This window comes from Mytilus galloprovincialis, chromosome 12 (assembly GCF_965363235.1).
Source record: "Mytilus galloprovincialis chromosome 12, xbMytGall1.hap1.1, whole genome shotgun sequence".
Taxonomy (NCBI): Eukaryota; Metazoa; Mollusca; class Bivalvia; order Mytilida; family Mytilidae; genus Mytilus; species Mytilus galloprovincialis.
This window is the reverse complement of record NC_134849.1, coordinates 54,022,918-54,045,350: the sequence shown is the minus strand read 5'-3', so window position 1 is coordinate 54,045,350 and position 22,433 is coordinate 54,022,918.

The following is a 22,433-nucleotide window of genomic DNA, read 5'->3' as shown; positions in this document are numbered from 1 at the left end:
TTTTCGCCTATTTAGAGGTATATATATCAATGAGACAGTAACCAAACAAATAGAGGTGAAAATTGAATTAAGCAATGCACACACAATTTGATAACATTTTAGCTAAGTATTATTTCACCCTAAAATAGGAACATTTATATTCTCATTCTAAACTTATATCTAATCAGTATTTATGTTATCCCTGTCCAGTCAAGTTGATCCTTGTCCAGTCAAGTTGAACCTTGTACAGTGGATTTGATCCTTGTCCAGTGGATTTGGTCCCTGTCTTGCCAGACTGTTGTTATGGGTAAGTACATTATAAATTATGTGAACTACATAGGATCATGTCCTACTGAAATTTGTTTCGAATGTAAAATATTCAAACTCTAAAAGGGGAGATAATTAACAAATAGTTTAAACAATATTCATGATATTAAAGTTGAGACCAATAATTATATTTTATAGTAAACAAGACACACAAGCCAGAGAACATGATGACATTATTGCAAAATTATTTCCCCTAAAAAAAATAGATTGGTTGAACTCATATGTAAACTTATGTCAGGTTTTAAAAAAAATGCGAGTTTTTTGCCGGAGCTTAATCAACTATCTTAAAAAGACAGTAGAACACAGAGGCGGATTTAGGGGGGGGGGGGGGGGGGGCAGGGGGCCCGCCCCCCTTTTTGGAAAAAATTTGGTTGCTTATATAGGGAATCATTGAAGCGTGACTGGAGCGGGCCCCCACTTATGAAAAATTCTGGATTCGCCACTGTAACACAACCATACTGTTTAACGTTCACTCCATCTAAATTGACATGATTGAGTGCTAAGGCTATATCCCACACTGACATCAAGCCAATGAGAAATAGGTAGGACAAAACATCATAAATTCCGCGATAGTTGAAAACAGAATATGTTGATTAGAACGCAACCCAACAAAGCAAGAATGGAGATGTGTAGTCAACAACAACAAAAAAAAATATCTTCAAATGACAAATTCTACAAGTTCAAGTTGTCCTGGGTAAAGACCCCCCTTTTTTAAATGGCTGGATCCGCCCCTGCTGTATCAGTGTAATTTGCAGATTAGGTATATCAGCAAGCAACATGTCCTATGCAGCTAACTGGTTATAATTGCCAGATGTATCTGTACCTTTTAACACCTGCGAAGTCGTATTATTATTTAACACTTTCCAGTTTGTAAGCCTGTCTCAGTATGTTCCTTCTGGCTTAAGCTGTTGTTAGGGTGTATTTTCTCCCCATTTAGCTGTTCAGTTATTTATTGAACTGTTGAATATGCATGGGATATTTGCCACTGGACTTTAGTTCAAGACAAAAATCATGTTAAGAACAAAGATTGAATCATTGCATTAATGAAGCAGGTCATGTATTTAATTTTCATTCCTAAATAGCCTGTACTAGTGTTGAGGCACTGTTTTTTAAGTAGAAAATACTATAATTTAAAACTAGAGGCTCTAAAGAGCCTGTGTCGCTCACCTTGGTCTATGTGAATATTAAACAATGGACACAGATGGATTCATGACAAAATTGTGTTTTGGTGATGGTGATGTGTTTGTAGATCTTACTTTACTAAACAGTCAGGGGACTTACTTAAATAAGTGATTTTCTAAATCACTGATTCAAGTAATATTATTTCCATAAAGGTTGGAAGTTAGAGTTGTCTTTCTTTAATAATCACCGATTTAAGTAGTACAAATTAATCACTAGAAGAAGTGATTTAATTTTATTATACCTTTAAAAATAGAATACTAATGATCCAGGAACTAATTATGTTTCTAAACTTATCAGAACCAACATCTGTGTTGTCTAGATGACCAGGTCATTTCAGGTGATGACCTTGTACTGAATCTAGGATAATGACATAAAAATCACTCGTTTAAGTATCAGACCTCAATTTCCTTCCCAAAAATCACTTCTTTAAGTATCATTCTTTTAATAACCCCCACTAATTTCAACACCCCCGAACAGTGAAATTTTTATCGCGAACAGTAGAATTTTATTACATAATCTGAAAGATGAAACCTTGAACTTCACAGGAAAAATACTCCCACTGCTGGGAAAAATCTTTTAAGAAAGTATCAGTTCATTATGTAAAGCCATTTTTTATAGCATTTTTTTCAACTAAATAGAATTTTTAGCTAAATGATAGCATCAAAGGCATAAACCTTGCTCCTTAAATTAAAAGAAGCAAAAAGTTCATTTTTTTAAATTTTACTAATTAAAAGATATTATTTAAACCTATGTGTTTAAAATTTAAAAAAAACTTCAAAATCCCAATTTGTGACAAAACCTCGAATTTGCTACTCAAATAAGTGATTTAAAAATCACTTATTTCAGTAAGTCCCCTGACTGCTAAACATTCTTGCTGCTTACAATTATCTCTATCTATAACAGTACTTTCTGTCGAAGTTGGTCCTGTCATTATATATCAGAGTTGGTCATGTCACGTTTTCTAAAGTTTCTTACATATTTTTTGTGTATTTTTAGCTCACCTGGCCTGAAGGGCCAAGTGAGCTTTTCCCATCACTTTGCGTCCGTCGTCCGTCGTCCGTCGTCGTCCTGCGTCTGTCGTCGTCCTGCGTCCGTCGTCGTTAACTTTTACAAAAATCTTCTCCTCTGAAACTACTAGGCCAAATTTAATCAAACTTGGCCACAATCATCATTGGGGTATCTAGTTTATAAAATGTGTCTGGTGACCCCGCCAACCAACCAAGATGGCCGCCATGGCTAAAAATAGAACATAGGGGTAAAATGCAGTTTTTGGCTTATAACTCAAAAACCAAAGAATTTAGAGCAAATCTGACATGGGGTAAAATTGTTTATCAGGTCAAGATCTATCTGCCCTGAAATTTTCAGATGGATCCGACAACCGGTTGTTGGGTTGCTGCCCCTGAATTGGTAATTTTATGGAAATTTTGCTGTTTTTGGTTATTATCTTGAATATTATTATAGATAGAGATAAACTGTAAACAGCAATAATGTTCAGCAAAGTAAGATTTACAAATAAGTCAACATGACCGAAATGGTCAGTTGACCTCTTAAGGAGTTATTGCCCTTTATAGTCAATTTTTAACCATTTTTCATAAATCTTAGTAATCTTTTACAAAAATCTTCTCCTCTGGAACTACTGGGCTAAATTAATCCAAACTTGGCCACAATCATCTTTGGGGTATGTAGTTTGAAAAATGTGTCCGGTGACCCTGCCAACCAACCAAGATGGCCGCCATGGCTAAAAATAGAACATAGGGGTAAAATGCAGTTTTTGGCTTATAACTCAAAAACCAAAGAATTTAGAGCAAATCTGACATGGGGTAAAATTGTTTATCAGGTCAAGATCTATCTGCCCTGAAATTTTCAGATGGATCCGACAACCGGTTGTTGGGTTGCTGCCCCTGAATTGGTAATTTTATGGAAATTTTGCTGTTTTTGGTTATTATCTTGAATATTATTATAGATAGAGATAAACTGTAAACAGCAATAATGTTCAGCAAAGTAAGATTTACAAATAAGTCAACATGACCGAAATGGTCAGTTGACCTCTTAAGGAGTTATTGCCCTTTATAGTCAATTTTTAACCATTTTTCATAAATCTTAGTAATCTTTTACAAAAATCTTCTCCTCTGGAACTACTGGGCTAAATTAATCCAAACTTGGCCACAATCATCTTTGGGGTATGTAGTTTGAAAAATGTGTCCGGTGACCCGGCCATCCAACCAAGATGGCCGCCACGGCTAAATATAGAACATAGGGGTAAAATACAGTTTTTGGCTTATAACTCAAAAATCAAAGCATTTAGAGCAAATCTGACAGAGTGAAATTGTTTATCATGTCAAGATCTATCTGCCCTGAAATTTTCAGATGGATCCGACAACCGGTTGTTGGGTTGCTGCCCCATTATTGGTAATTTTAAGGAAATTTTGACGTTTTTTGTAATTATCTTGAATATTATTATAGATAGAAATAAACTGTAAACAGCAATAATGTACAGCAAAGTAAGGCCTAAAAATAAGTCAACATGACCAAAATGGTCAGTTGACCCCCTAAGGAGTTATTGTCCTTTATAGTCAATTTTTAACAATTTTCATAAAATTTGTAAATTTTTACTAACATTTTCCACTGAAACTACTGGGCCAAGATCATTATAGATAGAGATAATTGTAAGGAGCAAGAATGTTCAGTAAAGTAAGATGTACAAACACATCACCATCACCAAAACACAATTTTGTCATGAATCTATCTGCTTCCTTTGTTTAATATTCACATATACCAAGGTGAGCGACACAGGCTCTTTAGAGCCTCTAGTTTTAAAAATTTATTTGATAAATGATGAAATCTTATTATATTTCAAATTTCAGAAAAATATTTTGAGAAATAAAAGAGAAATTAGCAATTTCATCTGGTCCGGTCATTGTCGATGTTGGTCCTGTCAATCAGCGATGGTCATGTCACGTTTTCGAAAGTTTTTGAAAATAAATCTATAATTTTTATAACATTTTGGTTTCAAAATATGACATACCATTTTATATTTCAAATCTGAAATAATTCCTTTGAAAAAAAAAAAAAGTTATTACCATTTTTATTTGGTCCTGTCATTCTCGATGTTGGTCCTGTCATTATCAAAGTTGGTCATGTCACATTTTCTAAAGTTTCTTACAAAACTTTTTTATTTTTTTCTTAAATCTATTTATCAAATGATGAAATCTTATTATATTTCAAATTTGAGATCAATCCTTGGAGAAATGAAAAAGTTATTAGCATTTTTCATTTGGTCCTGTCATTCGGTCCTGTCATTCGGTCCAGTCATTAGTGTAACCCCACATTTTTTTGGGAGGGTCTAAAACGCGGAAGTGGAAAACACGGAAGTGAAAAATGGGTGTATTATAACTAATATCTCTTGAACCGCTTAAGCTAAATCGATAAATAAAAACTGATTCTGAATGCTATTATAAAAGCCTATAAGATAAAATTAAAAAAATATTTATTTAAATATGCTTTTTTACCGAAAAGTTGACCGGAAGTCTTTCTTAGTGTGACTCTGGCAACACATTTTTGAACATTAAAACTTAAATTCACGAAAAATCATATAACCCGGTCAAAGTCTGTAAATTGATTCTTAAAGATATTTAAATGACAAATAATATGATATAGACTAAAAAATAAATATATTCAGGGGTCGACGTAACCGCTGGCCCGCTGGCCCGTGGCTAGTAAATTTACTGTCGGGCCAGTCAAACTTAACAAAGAACGGCCCGACGGGCCAGTCAATATTCTCGGGTCACTTGGGCCAGCAACTTTCATTTTCTACCACGCGGAAGATTGCATATACTTCCGTGTTATTGAAATCAACTGGTAATAATAGCCGGCCAATCAAATTACTCGGTAAAAATCGACAATTCCGAGGTTCCCCAAAAATGCACGAGATTCGTTATTCGGGATTTGTCGAGTTAAAAATGGCAGCCCCTAGTTAAATTAAATAAATTGATGATATGGAACGTTTCCTAAAGAACTACCCCCAAAAAAGAAAAGCTGAAACCGATAGCAACCAAAAAGGAAAAGAATATGAAAAATCAAAAAGAAAAATGGAGTTAAATAATGCATCAAAAGCTCTCAGATTGCAGGATTTTGTGCCAATAATAATAAAAAAATTTTGGAGGGGCAAACCCCCCCCCCCCCCCCCCCCCCCCCCCACCGCATCAGCCCACTTCGTGGACCGACATTTCTCGGGCCAGTAAGATTTTGAGTGGGCCAGCTGATCAAAAAAAAATTGGGCCCTTTGGGCCAGGTACTTCTTTTTTCTTAAGTCGACCCCTGATATTACTATAAAAGAACCAGGTTTAAAAAGGGAAATTCGAGATACTTTTCCAAATTTTGTATTTTGAATGTAGGACAGAAAGTCACAGGACAAAAAGTCACGGACAAAAAGTCACAGGACAAAAAGTCACAATTCATTTTTACTGATTATTTTCTTTGAATTAAAAACGCTTATTTCTACAAAAATATTTTTGTATTTTTCTTAAACTATTGTATATAAACCAACTTTTTAAACAAAATATATCAAAAAAATATCAAAGATTATCAAATAATTGTTAAAAAAAACAAAATGTCAAAGTGACTTGGCACTTAAATGGCTTCATGGTGCCAAGAAAAACATCTTTTGCATGATTAGAATTAAATAAATCTTCATTTTTATACGACCGCAAATTTTGAAAAAATTTTCGTCGTATATTGCTATCACGTTGGCGTCTGCGTCGTCGTCGTCGTCGTCGTCGTCGTCGTCGTCGTCCGGCGTCCGAATACTTTTAGTTTTCGCACTCTAACTTTAGTAAAAGTGAATGGAAATCTATGAAATTTTAACACAAGGTTTATGACCACAAAAGGAAGGTTGGTATTGATTTTGGGAGTTTTGGTCCCAATATTTTAGGAATTAGGGGCCAAAAAGGGCCCAAATAAGCATTTTCTTGGTTTTCACACTATAACTTTAGTTTAAGTTAATAGAAATCTATGAAATTTTGACACAAGGTTTATGACCACAAAAGAACGGTTGGGATTGATTTTGGGAGTTTTGGTCTCAACAGTTTAGGAATTAGGGGCCAAAAAAGGGCCCAAATAAGCATTATTCTTGGTTTTCGCACAATAACATTAGTTTAAGTAAATAGAAATCAATGAAATTTAAACACAATGTTTATGACTACAAAAGGAAGTTTGGTATTGATTTTGGGAGTTTAGGTCCCAACAGTTTAGGAATTAGGGGCCAAAAAGGGACCCAAATAAGCATTATTCTTGGTTTTCGCACAATAACATTAGTTTAAGTAAATAGAAATCAATGAAATTTAAACACAATGTTAATGACTACAAAAGGAAGGTTGGTATTGATTTTGGGAGTTTCGGTCCCAACAGTTTAGGAATTAGGGGCCAAAAAGGGACCCAAATAAGCATTTTTCTTGGTTTTCGCACCATAACGTTAGTATAAGTAAATAGAAATCTATGAAATTTAAACACAAGGTTTATGACCATAAAAGAAAGGTTGGGTTTGATTTTGGGAGTTTTGGTCCCAACATAATAAGGGGCCCAAAGGGTCCAAAATTAAACTTTTGTTTGATTTCATCAAAATTGAATAATTGGGGTTCTTTGATATGCTGAATCTAACTGTCATGACTGTGTATGTAGATTCTTAACTTTTGGTCCCGTTTTCAAATTGGTCTACATTAAGGTCCAAAGGGTCCAAAATTAAACTTAGTTTGATTTTGACAAAAAAATGAATCAGTTAGGTTCTTTGATATGCTGAATCTAAAAATGTACTTAGATTCTTGATTATTGGCCCAGTTTTCAAGTTGGTCCAAATCGGGGTCCAAAATTAAAATTTGTTTGATTTCATCAAAAATTGAATAAATGGGGTTCTTTGATATACCAAATCTAACTGTGTATGTAGATTCTTCATTTTTGGTCCTGTTTTCAAATTGGTCTACACTAAAGTCCAAAGGGTCCAAAATTAAACTTAGTCTGATTTTAACAAAAATTGAAATCTTGAAGTTCTTTGATATGCTGAATCCAAAAATGTACTTAGATTTTTTATTATGGGCCCAGTTTTCAAGTTGGTCCAAATCAGGATCTAAAATTATTATATTAAGTATTGTGCAATAGCAAGTCTTTTCAATTGCACAGTATTGCGCAATGGCAAGAAATATCTAATTGCACAATATTGTGAAATATCAAATTTTTTTTTAATTAGAGTTATCTTTCTTTGTCCAGAATAGTAAGCAAGAAATATCTAATTGCAAAATATTGTGCAATAGCAAGATTTTTTTGTAATTGGAGTTATCTTTCTTTGTCCAGAATCAACTTAAATCTTTGTTATATACAATATACAATGTATATTCACTTTTTACTACCAACTGATAAATTAAAATAATCTTTACCATTCAGTGATAACAAGCAGTTTTTTTACATCTTAATATTTTATGATGTATTTAAATGAGTAGTTATTGTTGCAAACTCCATTAGAAATTTTAATTGAGATTAGTTTTGGAATAAGGGAAAGGGGGATGTGATTAAAAAAATTGGGTTCAATTTTTCTCATTTGAAATTTCATAAATAAAAAAGAAAATTTCTTCAAACATTTTTTTGAGAGGATTAATATTCAACAGCATAGTGAATTGCTCTAAGAGAAACAAAAATTTTAAGTTCATTAGAACACATTCATTCTGTGTCAGAAACCTATGCTGTGTCAACTATTTAATCACAATCCAAATTTAGAGCTGAATCCAGCTTGAATGTTGTGTCCATACTTGCCCTAACCGTTCAGGGTTCAACCTCTGCGGTCGTATAAAGCTACGCCCTGCGGAGCATCTGGTTTAAGTATAATGACACATTTCCTAAACTTTAATATGAATATTTGTATTTAAAAGTAAATATTTCAAAATATATTCTTATATATTAAAACAATTGTCAATAAATTATTTGTGACTTTTTGTCCTGTGACTTGTTGTCCTACCAAAATTGTGACTTTATGTCCTGTGACTTTCTGTCCGTTTACCTTTTCGAATTGTCCGATTATGTTTTAAGTTGGAATCATATAAAAGAAGATTTTAAATTCTGGTTAAAAGGCAAAGTAGATAGTGATAATATTAAAATTTATATAGATTATTTAAATCAGATGTTGCATTCTGATAATGAAGAAGAATTTTTGGAAACAAAGTTGAAATTAACATCAAAATGGACTCCCGTAGTTTTAGAACATTTCAATAAACATATATCTCCGGCAATTCAAAATCACTCTGGTAAATGGTTAATTGAAAAATATCCCGGCATGTTTGATCCTTATTCTGGAATAACAAACAATCTTTCCGAAAGTATGAATGCCGTTTTAAAAAGAGAAAAGGATTGGAAAGAGCTACCAGCAGATTTACTGGCTTTGGGTTTTTATTACATACAAAATTTTGAGAATTATGAAATTTTACGTGGACGTTCTGGTTTAGAAAATTATCATTTGAAAAAAGAGTTTAGTAGAGCATTTATTTCACCATCAGATGTTATATTTCCAAAAAGAATTGTAAGTCCTGATGAAGTAATTGAATATTTAAAAAACGACAAGCCACTTTTTCAGTCTAATTCTTAATTTCCAATCTGACACTGATCCTTTAGGCAATTTAAATTCACAGGAAATCATAAAACAAACAAACTCTGATGAGAACACTAGTACTAATCAGGTCAAATTAGAAAATAATGAGGTAATAGGTAATCAACAACCGGTCATAGAATACCCGACTTTCAACTTCAACTTTTATTAACACTCTAGACAGTTTACACTGTAACAAGAGGCAGACAAATAATACAAGTAATAATTTAAATTACAATGGTGAACAAGATAGAAAGAAATATACATACATAGTTCATTATACCTAATTCTCTGTACACAAGTATACACATACATAACAGTGATAATTATTCAAAGCTATAATAATGGGATCTGAGATAGCCAGTCGATTACATGTAAGTGATAATATATTAAAATTATAGATATTTCATAAGTTTTTTGATAAAAATAGACAAGTTATTTAAGACTTTTACATTACATAAAGACATCAAATCTTTCATTTTATATTCTGAGGGGTTAACAATATAGTAATTTGGGATATATGCACGTCTTAATTTTTTAACCTCGTCATTTTGACATACAAATAAGTAATGAAACTGATTTCCAATACAATTATTTTTGCACAAAGTACATAGTCTTTCCTCTTTTGGAATATTATGCCATCGACCAGTTTCTAGTGGAATTTTGATATTTGAGCATCTAAGTTTGGTAATATATATTCTATTTTCTTTTTTTAATCTTACCAAATAATTTTCTAAACAAAAAGCGTGTTTAAACAGTAAATAATATCCACCTCTAGAAGAGTTTTCAGCATCACTAAACCACTTTTGAATAAACTGATCTTGTAAAATTTGCTTAACATATATTTTGATGTCAACATTTCTTAAAATACATTGATTGTTCCATACATAGCTTAAACCTGTGTTGTCTAATGTAGATCTAATACAATTAATCCACTTAGAAACAATATTTCCAGAATTATGCATCTTATACAAAAATTGGTATAATAATCCTGATAATTTCGTGCTGTTTAACAATAATTTTGACCAGAATGATAAAATTCGTAATCGTACTTTAATTTCCAAGGGATACGTGCCAGTTTCACCGTACACCATATAATTAGGAGTACTGCTTCTTAATGAAAGAATTCTTTTCAAAAATTTTAACTGAACTCTTTCTAAAGCATCTATGTTTTCGAAACCCCATATTTCACAAGAGTAAATCAGTATGGGTTCAACCAAAGAATCAAACAATTTTAGTTGCAAATCAATAGGAATATTTAAATTCCTTATTTTTCTGTAGAGAGCATAGAGTGCCTTTTCTGCTTGTTCTATCAATTTTTTTCTGGCATTTGTAAATCTACCGTTACAATTAAACAGCAAGCCTAGATAAGGATAAAAATCTACTATTTCAATATCAGAACCATATAATTTAAAATCATGTAAGTGGTTTCTTTTGCTTTTTCTTTTTGAAAATATCATAATCTTTGTCTTATCTGTGTTCACAGAAAGTTTCCATTGAGTACAATATAATTCAAACATATCTAATGTATTTTGCATATCACTTGCTGTTTCAGCAAGTATGATAGTGTCATCTGCATAAAATAAGATAAAAATTTGTAAATATAGTCCAATATGTTCTTGACAATGCGTTGATACTGTTTCAAGTCCATTTATGTTATTTTCACACAAAAATTCTTCTAGATCCGAAAGAAAAATAGAAAACAAAAAAGGTGATAAATTTTCTCCTTGGCGTACCCCGAGATCACTCGAAAAGAAGCCAGAAATATCATTTCCCTTTTTGACACAAGATTTAATGTTATCATACATATTAAAAATCACTCTTAAATTTTTCCTGTAACTTGATTTTTTACCAACTTTTGCCATAACCCCAATCTCCAAACAGTATCGAAACGCTTTCTTAAAGTCGATAAACGTACAATAAAGTTTTTTACCAAATGATAAATATAATTCTATCAGCACATGTAAACAGAATATGTTATCCAGAGTTGAATAGCCTTTCCTGAAGCCAGCTTGTGCTTTTGGAATTATTTCAAATAAGTCTGCATATTTTGAAAGTCTCCCATTCAGTATGGCAGTAAATAATTTTCCCAGAGAAGATACTAGAGTAATTCCTCTGTATGAGTCAGGATTAAGGGGGTCCCCCTTATTTTTGAAAAATGGCAAAATAATACCTAATGTCCAAGCTTCAGGAATGGCTCCAGAGTCTAATATTTTATTAAATAACTTAAGATAAAGGGGCATCATAAATTGAATGGTAGATTTCACATATTCATTGATGACCATATCGTAACCTGGCGCTTTTCCGTTTTTTAAATCTTTAACGGCTTTAAAAATTTCATTTTCTGTAATTTTACCATTTAAGATTGCATTTACACGTTCGTCATTGCAATCTGGTATTTCAAAATCTACATCATCTCGTTCTCCGTTTGTGTTCAAATTTTTAAAATAAGCGTGAAGTTCATCAAGATCGATCGGTGTGTTTTTATCCTGTGGTCTTTCAAAATTATTCAAAACATTCCATAATTTTTTTGGATCATGTTGATCCATACTACGCAGCTCGTTTTCAGCTTTAAATTGAAACTCCTCGTAACTTTTGTTCATTACTGTTTTATATGCCTTACTAGCTTTTTTCAAATCGTATCTACTTTCCTCTGTTTTAAATAAATTATGTGTTTTCTTTGCTTGATGAAAATTATCTCGTTTTAAACGGCATTGCGCATTAAACCACGGTTGATGTTGTTTTGAATTTCGATTAATTTTGGCGGGTTTATTTCCGAAATTTTCGATGGCTGAATCAAGAAACACTTTATTTAAACTTTCGACTAATTCGTTAAGGTCAGTTTGAAAATTTTCATTAGTTATATCAAGCGTGTCTAACTGGTTCGACAAGTTATCAATGGTCAATTTACTTTCAACGCTGTCAACAAATTGATCTCTTTTGTCACCAATCCAACGAATATGCTTACTAGGCACATTCGGTGAATTGTTTTTATCAAGCAAATCATCAGGTAACATCGCTGAAAGATTGAATCGCAATCTACAATGAATATCAGAAAATAACGAATCAAAATCAATAACTTCAAATTCCGTAATATAGGGGAACAAATCTCCTGATACTATTAAGTAATCAACTAGACTAGTTTCTTTGCTAGTTACTTTGCCCATATTTTTGTCGTTACCAATTCTGCCATTGGCAATATATAAACAATTGTTTTTACATAATTGCAACAGTTTGTTACCATATACTTTGATGCGACCTTTGTCCTCAGACGATCTTTGTAAGGATACATTATATAAACATAAATTGTAATAGTCATATAAACATCTATCTATCTCATCTATTCCATCATAATTCAAAATTTTTGAAAGTTCATCGTCTGGTATAATATAATCACAAAGAGACCCTGTTCTGGCATTAAAATCACCAAGTAGTGCAGTTGCAGTGCTTTGATCTTTTAACGTAATTAATTCTGTTTCAATTTCATCAAAGGCATCCTTGGAGGAGTACCTTGAATTTTCGGGAGGTACATAAATACAACCAAACATAATTTTAGTTAATTGCATTGGAATATCTACTTTAACCCAAAGTACAAACTCAGAGTCTGTAAGAGTCTGTAAGAAAATTTTTTAAACATTTTTTAAAAATAACTGTTATACCTCCAGATTTTCGTTCAAATTTTTTTCTATTTTTGGTAAAATAATCATATCCCTTCGGCAAGTTAAGCTGGTCTAAATCATCTAGTTTTGACTCAATACATACAAAAATGTCATTTAGTTCAATCAAATCAGTAAATTCTTTAAATATTAATCGATTTTTTAGGCCACATACATTTAAGCATGAAATATTTAATGAGTGAGAATTGTTACATATACTGGGTTTAAAGTTCAACTGTCCTCTTGTTTGCCTGTCCTATATGTGGCGGGGACGGCCAAAACCTGCTCTTGATTCGTCTCGTGAGCCAAAGTGCTTCCTTAGAAATTGACTGCCTTGTTGAGATGGATACATGTTGTCTTGCGAAGGGTTGTTGGGTACATTGGATGCATTTTTCTGAGCTTCAATTACATCTTCAGGATATATTCTGTGACCATTGACGTATAGCTTGTCTTCCTTAAGACGTGCATGATTTCCTAGACGTTGTTCTCGTTTGAAAATAGGCCATAGAACATTTCTTCTCTCTACCATTTCGTATGGATATTGCTCAAAGACGCTGAAAGATGTTTCTTTCAGTTTAGCAGGGGCAGCTCTAAGAACTTTGTTTCTATCCTTTCTACTTTCAAATTTAGCTACTATGGTTCTTGGTTTAGCGTCCTTGCGTGGTCGGAGGCGGTGAACAATATGAAATTTGATTTCTTCGTTTATCTTAAGTTTTTCTTTGATAAATTTCTTAAGGACTGTTTCCGTTTCAATATTATCATAGTCATCTTTTTCCCTCGGATCTTCGAGTATACCACCAAAAAGAAGATTTTCCCTCATCGACCTTGACTGAACTTCGAGAAGCTTTTCTTTTAGTTCCATATTTTCTTGTCTCATATTATCGAATTCCTCCGTTATAAAGCAAAATCTGTTTTCAATCTTTTTAACTACGTGTTCAGATCCAGTTACTCTGCCTTCTATTTGCTTCATATCTTGCTTGACCTCGGCAAGTTCTGTTTCTAATGATGAGAATCTGCTTTCGATCCCCCCAAGACGTTTATCAATCGACGGTAAAACATCAAGATGTGACAGTTTTGTATAAATGTCATTTAATATAGATTCTAGACATATTTGTGTATTTTGTGCGTTCGAAATTTGAGGGGAGGGTTGATCGGAGAAAACCAATTTCTGTTGTGGGTTGCCATGCAGATTTGCTGGTGTGTTGAAAGGTACATAGTTAAGATGCTGTCCATATAAAACTTGACGTGCACTTTCGATTGAATTTCCAACAGGAGTGTCCACTAATGAGTGATTTACAATGCGATTTTCAGGGTCCGCCATTTTTGTTTACAATTGTAAACAATGGTCAATTTCAGAGTATCATTTTATGTTAATTACTTGGCTCTGTTGTACATACTTGCTTTTTTGTGTAGAATTAAATGTTCAATATCCAATATATTAATGATAGTACACGGTCATAACTCAGAATTATTTCTTGGTTTCATATTAAACTAAAAAAATTTAAGAGCGACACTCAACACCTTCTATCTTGTCCGCCATTGTAGTAGCAGTCAACAAAGTTTGGCACGGTTTATTGTTGACAATAATTTAATTACTTTGGTTCCACAACAAGGTGCGTTTATTGTAAATGGCAGGAAAGGAAAATACTGTGTAACTCTTTTTCCAAAAGAAACATGTCAATGTGAATCCTCATCTACTTGTTTTCATATTTTGGCTGCAAAAATGAGTATAGGGTTACAGCCAACACAAACAGATAACGTCGTTAGTTTAAGGGCACTTTCAAAAAATAGCAACAAAATAATTGACAAAAAATCAGGAAGAAAACAACCAAGAGCAAATGATTATGGAATTGAATTCGAATCGGCGCCAGATTCACAATTTTCTATAAATACTCCTTTAAAGCAAAAATTGATGACAACACCTTCAACGAATGGTAGCATAAAACCTAATAAAACACCTAAAATATCAACAGAATTTTCAACTCCTAAATCGAAAAAAAAACTTGAACTTAGTGTAATTGAAGAAGATACGGGGGAAACACATATTATAGATGAGAAAAAAAATTCGACCGAAATTAATAAATCACTCCCTGTGAAAAAAAAGGAAGATAGACGATATCAACTTAGATGAAATGGAAACCCCACTGAAAAAACAAAAACTCTATCAGATCTCCCGTGGATAGGGTATTGCAGTCAACAGCACAAACAAAATATTTTAAATAATAAGTATCTATGTTCTGATATCATTATTTCAACGCAAAATCTTCTGAAATTTGAGTTTCCAGAAATAAATGGAAATGATATACTATTGAAATTTGATTAAATGAAATAAAAATAGCAAGTATTTTATATCTAGTTTTAGTCATTATTTTTTTTCCATAAAAGGGGGGGTCAAGATTAAAACACAAGCTAGGCCACAGGTCAAGTTTTTGCAATTTTAGTTTGATATATTTTTATTGTTATTTATATCAAATCATTTGTTATTAAATTGTCTTTTCTAATCTTGTTCTCGATTTTGACCGGGCCTTTTATATTTTTGTGAATTTTAATTCAAAGTTGAAAATTTCACTTCAATATTTGTATACAAGGGTGACTTCCGGTCAACATTTTGCCCTTTTATAGTAATATATATATTTTTTTTCTTTATATCATATTATTTGTCATTTAAATGTCTTTAAGAATCAATTGACAGACTTTGACTGGGCTTTTTATATTTTTGTGAATTTTAATTCAAAGTTGAAAATTTCACTTCAACATTTGTGTACAAGGGTGACTTCCGGTCAACTTTTTGCCCTTTTATAGTAATATATTTATTTTTTTGTTTATATCATATTATTTGTCATTTAAATGTCTTCAAGAATCAATTTACAGATTTTGACCGGGTTATATGATTTTTCGTGAATTTAAGTTTTAATGTTCAAAAATGTGTTGCCAGAGTCACACTAAGAAAGACTTCCGGTCAACTTTCCGGTAAAAAAGCATATTTAAATAAATATGTTTTTAATTTCATCTTATAGCCTATTATAATAGCTTTCAGAATCAGTTTTATTTATCGATTTAGCTTAAGCCGTTCCAGAGTTCCAGAGATATTAGTTATAATACACCCATTTTTCACTTCCGCGTTTTAGACCTTCCCCATTTTTTTTTTATATAAGGGAGATAATTTGTTACTTCCCTTTATGAAAATGATCTCTTCGGATAGCCTACTTGACACTGAATCCCAAAAAGACCTAAACTAGATTTTTTTTTTGCAATGCCAGGTAAAAATCTATGAATTTCATACAGTTTTGATAATGTGATATGTGCCTGTATCATAACCTTTCCACCACTAAGGGTCACTTATGCATCATCATCATGTCCCTCTTAAAAATTATATGACGTCATAGAAAAGAAACTGTTGATTGCACCAATTACACAAGATAAAAATATAACTTATTCCGCATTGTAAGATATTCCCGTGCTTGTATTTCCTATCATGGTTTTCTTGATAGAGGGTTGTCAGGGTTGCTGCTCACCAGGAAGTAGCTGCGGAACCGTAGCTCTTAGGTCCTTATGTTATTTTTTGACTATTTGCGGACCATCTATGGAACCGTAGCTCTTAGGTCCTTATGTTATTTTTTGACTATTTGCGGACCATCTATGTTAGTTAATTAGTTAATTTTCACACCTTAAGCATGAAGGAAAAAAATGCCCATCAAAATCCAAAAGAGATTTTAACTTTCTGAATCACAAAATGCATTTAAATTTAATATAGGCATCTAGAGGATGCCAGACATTAAAACTTTTCCAACTTCACAGGTAAGTCTGTACTCATAGTAGTTTTTAGCATGTAAATACAGCCATAGTTGTTCGTTTGTTATGATGAACCTTAAACCAAGAGTTTCAAATGGTGAATTTGAAATCATCCCTTCGTAAATTTTACGGACACCATCACGAGTTGGTTGACCATTATGAAATAATCTTTTCACAGATGATATCGGATATGTTCCTAACGTCGTAACTACTATCCCCTTCCCATTCATGAATGAGACCTTCCGAATTAGACTATTTACCGGCTGAACGGATTTGTTATAACATGAGCAACACGACGGGTGCCACATGGCAGGATCTGCTTTCCCTTCCGGAGCACCTAAGATCACCCCTTGTTTTTGTTGCCTACCTTTTCAACCAAAATGTAAGTTTTACGACATGTCTCAACTAACTTTAGTAAAAATATGTCGTCGGTATCTTACACGTTTTTTTCAAAATAAGCCAAAATCTACCTTTAAAATATGACATTGACCTCTGACCTTGATCTAATTTCCTTTTTTTGAACCAAGTACATTATGTACCTCAAGTAAAAAGATTTGATTTTTGGTGTTTGACTCAACTTTTAAGCTTTTTCATACCTGCCAGTTTGTATTGGTGGAGGAAGCCGGAGTGACCAGAGAAAATCACCGACCTTAGATAGGAAAACTTACAATCCTAGTCAATTAAGATTGGATTCGAGTGCACCAGCACAAGCGAGGTTCGAATTCACAACCTCAGTGTTGACTGGCTAGTGATTATAGTAGTTACTACTTAGACCACTCTGCCACCGATGCCCCCCTTCAAATCAAAAGACCCTTAGTCCCTATCACTTAAGGGTTACTAGTTATAAATGCATCTCAGTTATATCAAATACATAAGGGGAAATAACTCCAAATTGGAGTATCTGGATAGCTTCGTTCGAAATAAAACGTAACAACCTGAGGACATATTGAGCATTTTGAAAAACAAACATTTGTCGGTTTCTTTTACAGTTGCAAAGAAAATCTCATAACAAGAAAACAGTGTTTAGGGAGATAACTCTTAAACAGAAAAGTGTTCGGTTAAACAGGTCAGTTTTAAAAGCATATATTAGATGTATGATATTATATATATATATGAAAAACATGAAAAAATAAGCGACATCTTTTGAAACAAAAAAGCAAAATAAAAAAATGTCAGATGACCCTTCCCGCTATTATAAACATTAAATCTACCTGCTGTTTGTTTACAATAAGACGACTTCTTATATGAGTTATTGCCCTTCAATGTCAAATTTTACTGATTGTTTTTATTTCTTCCTACTATTTTCCAAACTATAATATAAAGAAATAACTTTCATATGAAAAATTATGTTTATCTTTAAAATATGAAGAAACAAAATTATTCTTCAATACCACAGTATACAAAGTCATGAAAGTAATCTAAAGTAATCATGAAAAAAATATTAATTTAGGTGTATTTGTAATGTATTCAATTACATCAAATTTGCAATTTGAAAGATAATGTAATTTAATCGATGACATTTTAAAGTAATCGAACCCATCCCTGTGTGCGGTACAGTTGTTGCTTATAGTAAAAGGCCGTGAGGTGATCTATAGTCTTTGACTTCTATGTCATTTGGTATCTGGTGGAGACATGCGTAATTAGCATTCAGAACACATCTTATTTTATGTTGTAAAAGATTCGATAAAGGGTCATTTCTTAACTAAGCTACATATATCAAATTCACTTTTTTAAGTGGGGGTATTTATTATGTGTATGTATGGCTATTCCCAGCTCGTAGATTTGAACAACTTGACAAGTATTTTATTTTTGTATGGGTTGCCCGCAGACAAGTTCAAATTATAATGCAATAAATTAGCGTCATAATATTTATACAAACCCCTCTTTTGGCTGTATTTTGGAAAGTTCCAAATCCGTAGGATTACCAAAAAAGACCTTCTTATTGAATAAAGGAGCACATTGGTATATTTAATTAGCACAAAGGACACAACATAGCAGAATGTTTTCAATTATATGGTACGTAATGAGGATATATTCAATATTTTACGACACATTCTGTAAAAAGTTATTATACGACCGCAAAATTTGAAAAATTTTTTCGTCGTATATTGCTATCACGTTGGCGTCGGCGTCGTCGTCGTCGTCCCGCGTCCGAATACTTTTAGTTTTCGCACTCTAACTTTAGTAAAAGTGAATGGAAATCTATGAAATTTTAACACAAGGTTTATGACCACAAAAGGAAGGTTGGTATTGATTTTGGGAGTTTTGGTCCCAATATTTTAGGAATTAGGGGCCAAAAAGGGCCCAAATAAGCATTTTCTTGGTTTTCGCACTATAACTTTAGTTTAAGTTAATAGAAATCTATGAAATTTTGACACAAGGTTTATGACCACAAAAGAATGGTTGGGATTGATTTTGGGAGTTTAGGTTTCAACAGTTTAGGAATTAGGGGCCAAAAAAGGGCCCAAATAAGCATTATTCTTGGTTTTCGCACAATAACTTTAGTTTAAGTAAATAGAAATCAATGAAATTTAAACACAATGTTAATGACTACAAAAGGAAGGTTGGTATTGATTTTGGGAGTTTAGGTCCCAACAGTTTAGGAATTAGGGGCCAAAAAGGGACCCAAATAAGCATTTTTCTTGGTTTTCGCACCATAACGTTAGTATAAGTAAATAGAAATCTATGAAATTTAAACACAAGGTTTATGACCATAAAAGGAAGGTTGGTATTGATTTTGGGAGTTTTGGTCCCAACAGAATAAGGGGCCCAAAGGGTCCAAAATTAAACTTTGTTTGATTTCATCAAAATTGAATAATTGGGGTTCTTTGATATGCCGATTCTAACTGTCATGACTGTGTATGTAGATTCTTAACTTTTGGTCCCGTTTTCAAATTGGTCTACATTAAGGTCCAAAGGGTCCAAAATTAAACTTAGTTTGATTTTGACAAAAAATGAATCAGTTAGGTTCTTTGATATGCTGAATCTAAAAATGTACTTAGATTCTTGATTATTGGCCCAGTTTTCAAGTTGGTCCAAATCGGGGTCCAAAATTAAACTTTGTTTGATTTCATCAAAAATTAAATAAATGGGGTTCTTTGATATACCAAATCTAACTGTGTATGTAGATTCTTCATTTTTGGTCCTGTTTTCAAATTGGTCTACACTAAAGTCCAAAGGGTCCAAAATTAAACTTAGTCTGATTTCAACAAAAATTGAAATCTTGGGGTTCTTTGATATGCTGAATCCAAAAATGTACTTAGATTTTTTTATTATGGGCCCAGTTTTCAAGTTGGTCCAAATCAGGATCTAAAATTATTATATTAAGTGTTGTGCAATAGCAAGTCTTTTCAATTGCACAGTATTGCGCAATGGCAAGAAATATCTAATTGCACAATATTGTGAAATAGCAAATTTTTTTTTAATTAGAGTTATCTTTCTTTGTCCAGAATAGTAAGCAAGAAATATCTAATTGCAAAATATTGTGCAATAGCAAGATTTTTTTTTAATTGGAGTTATCTTTCTTTGTCCAGAATCAACTTAAATCTTTGTTATATACAATATACAATGTATATTCACTTTTTACTACCAACTGATAAATTATAATAAATAACATTCAGTGATAACAAGCAGTTTTTTTTACATCTTAATATTTTATGATGTATTTAAATGAGTAGTTATTGTTGCAAACTCCATTAGAAATTTTAATTGAGATTAGTTTTGGAATAAGGGAAAGGGGGATGTGATTAAAAAAATTGGGTTCAATTTTTCTCATTTGAAATTTCATAAATAAAAAAGAAAATTTCTTCAAACATTTTTATGCCCCACCTACGATAGTAGAGGGGCATTATGTTTTCTGGTCTGTGCGTCCGTCCGTCCGTCCGTCTGTCAGTTCGTTCGTCCGTCCGTTCGTCCGTCCGTTCGTCCGTCCGTCTGTCCCGCTTCAGGTTAAAGTTTTTGGTCAAGGTAGTTTTTGATGAAGTTTAAGTCCAATCGACTTCAAACTTAGTACACATGTCCCCTATGATATGATCTTTCTAATTTTAATGCCAAATTAGAGTTTTTACCCCAATTTCACGGTCCACTGAACATGGAAAATGATAGTGCGAGTGGGGCATTCGTGTACTGAGGACACATTCTTGTTTTGAGAGGATTAATATTCAACAGCATATTGAATTGCTCTAAGAGAAAACAAAAATTTTAAGTTTATTAGAACACATTCATTCTGTGTCAGAAACCTATGCTGTGTCAACTATTTAATCACAATCCAAATTTAGAGCTGAATCCAGCTTGAATGTTGTGTCCATACTTGCCCCAACCGTTCAGGGTTCAACCTCTGCAGTCGTATAAAGCTACGCCCTGCGGAGCATCTGGTTAGTCACTTGTTTAATAGATTAACTTTCATATGTATTCATCATGATAAACTTACAACAACACTTGCACAGTCATGTTAGAAAGGTAGACATTCTTTCTTTCTTTTTACTAGAATTGTCTTCTTCTTCTTTTTTTGCAAATATTATCACAGTTTATTTTTCTTTTCGCTTCTATTTTTTTTGTACATGTTGTATGTGAACTATGTTGCAACATACAGTGGAATTTGTTGGTTATTTTAAAAGAAATGCCTTTGTTTTAATGGTAAAACGACGAGCAAGAAATTCCGTTTTATTTTTACTTGAAATTGAGAAATGTTTTTGAACACAAGAGAGGTTTTCTTGTTATACCAAACCATATGTTTTTTCAATAATTGGCACACTTTTTGTTTATCCGGCATGTGGTTACTCTAAATAAACTTTTTAGATTAGTTTAATGATTTAATAACAGATCGTATCTACCCGTTCTGCAATTGCTGTATCACTCCTTGCATCTATTCCACTAGCCGCGTCTTATCATGTGTGTTGGTAAAGTTTTGTTATCTTAATCAGGCTGTTTGGTGGTATTTTTATGTTTGTTTGTGAGATTAACATTCACCATTTGCTTTACCCAATTCTGAACGTGTTTTTTAACAAACTGTCTGGGTTTGCGAACAAAACGCACAATTTGCAAAAAAATCCATCCTGTGAAGTTGAATAGACAATGCATGGAAAAAAGTGCAGCCACGCATATTAGAAGCATCTGTTTAACCCGTACATTTTACGTTTATGAAAGGGAAATAACTAGGTGGATTCCAGTTTTCATTTAGAATGCTATACATTTGAGCACTAGGTACAGATGTGGAAATAAAGTTTGCAATATCCTTAGATTCAGCATTTGTCATTTTCAAAAAAAAAGAAATCTTATGTATATGATAGGGTGAAAAGGTATTTTTCTTCAAATCTATGTAACAAATAACGTCTTTTTAATCATAAAATCAACAAAGTAATAAAATATAGGGATAGCTGCCTTTGATTGTCTTAAAATAAATCCTTTGATGCTCTAATTATCAAGTTACCCTCAGGCCAATGTAATTATGACATGTGTATATTTAAAGTAGTGTAGCAACAACGTGTCACCCTATTTAGTGCTGGATATTCAATTTATAGTAAAGATAACATTAAAACAAGAAATGGTTAATACAAAAATTATTTTAATTGAAACCATGTATCCACATGTATTTAGGTAAATTAGTCTTAGTTGTTACCCCTTATATACATATGTACCATTTTCAGTTGAGAAATCTTGAGTTTACCTGCTTCGGATCCTCTATAAATATAAGTCGAACCTCAAAATCTTTGCACGTAGAATAATTTCGAAAAAATCCTGCTACATAGTTATTTGGTGTTGACCTTTGAAAGTGTATATATATTGATTGATCAATTAAACCAAATTTAAGAAACATTATTTACTAATAGAATTTTCCTTTTTTTTAATTCTAAGGGGATGTATTACATGTACCA